We start from the raw sequence: 3,383 nt of genomic DNA, 5'->3' as shown, positions 1-3,383 counted from the left end.
GCATGCACACACATGCACTCAGTATGATTTTTCAAGCTGCTGGATCCGGGACTTGAACTGTTCATCAGCCATGTGGGATATAGCCACCATCTGCTGGTCCTCACAAACATTCTGAAGGTCTCTGACAGTGAGTGCTCTCTGAGCACCTACTACATGCAAAATAGCAATGTGGAGGCAGTGAGGAAAAGGTAGAATTCTCTTATTTTATTACTAGTTGGAGGGGAGAAGGGACAGGGAAAGGCAGCTGGCTTTGGAGAGAGAAGATGAGAAAACATGCTGTTTCCTATACTCATGTTTTAAAGTTTTTTTTTTTTTTTTTGCCTTGAACTTTGTTTTATTTCCCCTTTAACTTGCCTCCTTTCCTGTGGGACCACTTGAACATTGTGGAGGATGGTTCAAGACAGCTCATGGTAGACTCCTTTTTTCTTGAGAGAGATTTTGCTACAGGGGGTGTGCACTCACCCGAGAGACAGAAAGCGAGAAATCACCCCCCAGGGGGGATGGCCATGCTTCAATCCCTTCTCCTCATTCTACTCTCGGGATCTTTGGCACACATGTACATGTGCCGGCGTGAGTTTTAAGCCACCGGGTCTGGGGCTCGAACAGAGGTCGACTACGTGGGAGTCTGGCGACATAGCCATCATGCTAACTGCTGGTCAGACTCTTCTTGAAGTCCAGTCGTCTCTGAGTTACCCCTCCTCCCCCAGCTCCTCCCCTCTTTCTGAGTCCCGGTTCAGCCCTGCATGCCGACTCACCATGTAACTTTATAGGGAAACGCGTTTGCTAGCTTTCCTGCTTATTGTGGCCTTTCCCATCAGTGCTTCCCTTTGATGACAGACTTCAGCTCATGTCTAGTCACTGTCTCGCCCCTAGAATGTGTAACTCCTGTGGGTAGGAACCTTATCAGACGAGCTTGTCTCAGCAGTCAAGCTGAAAAGGTCAAAGTGAAATCGGGGACAAGTATAGAGCATATTAGTCACTAAACCCAGCTGTACTAGGATTTAGGAATATACTTCGAAGCCTGAACTGTTTAATACAAATAGAAGCATGACCTGTGGGCAGTCAGTTCATAACTTGCCATCCCTTCCCTGTCTTAGGAGATAACGCCGAATACAGGTTTTTCAAAGGTAGGCTTTACAAAGCCAAATGGTCTTTTGTTTTTCTTTTTTTGGAGAGGTTTTTTGCCATAGGGCATGTGCGCTTGCCAGATAGACAGAGAGAGACAGAGAGACAGAATGCGAGAAATCACCCCCCAGGGGGGATGGCCACGCTGCAATCCCTTCTTCTCCATTCTCCTCTCGGGATCTTGGGCACGCACGCACACGCGCCCAGCGTGAGTTTCAAGCCACCGGGTCCGGGATGCGAACTGCGGTCAACTACGTGGGAGTCCAGCAACATAGCCATTAGGCTAACTGCTGGTCCCCCAAATGGTCTTTACGATGTAACGCCTACGTATTGATCCAGGTGAGTTGAAAACTTACGACCCTTCCACATCTGCACATAGTGTGGATAGCAGCTTTACACATTGTTGCCTAACATTGGAAACAACCACCATGTCCTTCAATAGGTGAGTGGCTGGGACCAGCAGTTAGCATCTTGTCTTGGACCTGGTGGCTTAAAATTTATGCCGGGCGCGTGTGCGTGCATGCCTAAGATCCCGAGAGGAGAATGGAGGAGAAGGGATTGCGGCATGACCATCCCCCCTGGGGGGCGATTTCTCACTTTCTGTCTCTCTGTCTCTCTGTCTGTCTGGCGAGCACACGCGCCCTATAGCAAAAACCTCTCCAAATAAGTAAATAAATAAACAAACAAATAAATAAACAAATAAATAAATAAAAAGAAAAAAATAGGTGAGTGGCTAACTGCGACACACCTGGATAACAGAATACTGTTCAGTGACAAGAAAGACGGAGGCTGTTGGACCATGAAAGGGACATGAGGGAGCCTTAAATGGGTATTGCTGTCAAAGAAGCCAGTCTGCAAAGGCTATAGATGGTATGATTCCAACAAGATGACGTTTTGAAAAGGCAAAACTGTAGCGACAGTAAACACATCAGTGGTTGCCAGGAGCTGGAGGGTAGCAGGGAAGCACGGAGACTGTTTTGGGCAGTGAAACTATTCTGCTCGATATAGTAATGGTGATATAAGACATTATGCACTTGGCAAAGCCCTTAGAACTACAGCACAAGGTCGACTAAACCTTATTGTCAACTCTGAACTTTAGTCAGTAATAGTGTACGAATATTGGTCACTCAGTTGTAATGATGTAGCCCATCATTTCAAGATGTTAATGATAGAGGAAACTGTGGTGGGGGTGGGCTGGGGGTGTAGGGAGTCTATGGGAACTCTCTACTTTCTGATAGGTTTTCCTACAAACCTGAAACTTCTCTAAGAAATAAAGTCTATCTGGGACACCAGCAGATGGCATAATGGATGCGTCACTGGATTCCCATGTAGTCAACCGCAGTTCAAGTCCCAAACCCAGATCTTAAAACTCATGCTTGGTGCGTGTGCGTGCATGTCCAAGATCCTGAGAGGAGAATGGATTGTGGTGTGGCCATCCCCCCTGGGGGGTGATTTCTCACTTTCTGTCTCTCTGGTGAGTACACATGCCCTATAGTAAAAAAATCTCTTAAAAAATTGAATAAAGTCTATTCATTAAGAAATTCTGGATTAATCACTTATTTATTGATTTATTTGTTTTTAATTTCAATGAACACTTACGGAGGACCTCCTATGTATCAGTCATGCTGGTCACCGCACAGGCCACACACATGAGGTCATCGATGACATTCAGAGGGGGAGTCCCAATGAAGAAATTCTCTGTAGGTAGAAATGGATGATGGCAAATGTCACCCAAGGGTGCTGGGAAAGTGGTCTGGAGCTCTGGAGATGAAGTCTCAGGCGCTGAGTCTTTCCCATAGTCTACACCCCAAAGGATAAGGACATGCAGAGCTCAGGAGCTTCTGCACATGGAAGTGTAAATGGTGAAGAGAAACCCTCCTCCACTATTAGGTAAATAAGATATCCCGGAAGAAATCTGGGAGTGGGACTCAGGCGTAAGACACAATACATTCAGTCATTTTTCTAAATCAAAGTAAGACAGCTTGAGCACCTGGCCCCACTCCTCTGGGAGAGGAGAAATCCAACACTAGTCATTCGTGGGGCTCCCTCTCTCCCTTCCATTGGCATATACAAGATTCCCGAATTAGAGAATTGTGGGGGTACCAGGGCTATAGCTCAGGTGTACGGGGTGTGTGTGTGTCTGGGTCAGATCTATTGCCATTTGCCTGGCACTGCTTTTGAGCAGGGACCAGCTCTCCTAGGCTTGCTCTCCTCTGCAGATTTTTTTTTTTTTTTTTGCTATAGGAACATGTGCTAAC

Source organism: Tupaia chinensis, unplaced genomic scaffold (genome assembly GCF_000334495.1).
Source record: "Tupaia chinensis unplaced genomic scaffold, TupChi_1.0 Scaffold000217_1, whole genome shotgun sequence".
Lineage (NCBI taxonomy): Eukaryota > Metazoa > Chordata > Mammalia > Scandentia > Tupaiidae > Tupaia > Tupaia belangeri.
The sequence above is the reverse complement of the archived record's forward strand: the minus strand, read 5'-3'. Positions refer to the sequence as shown.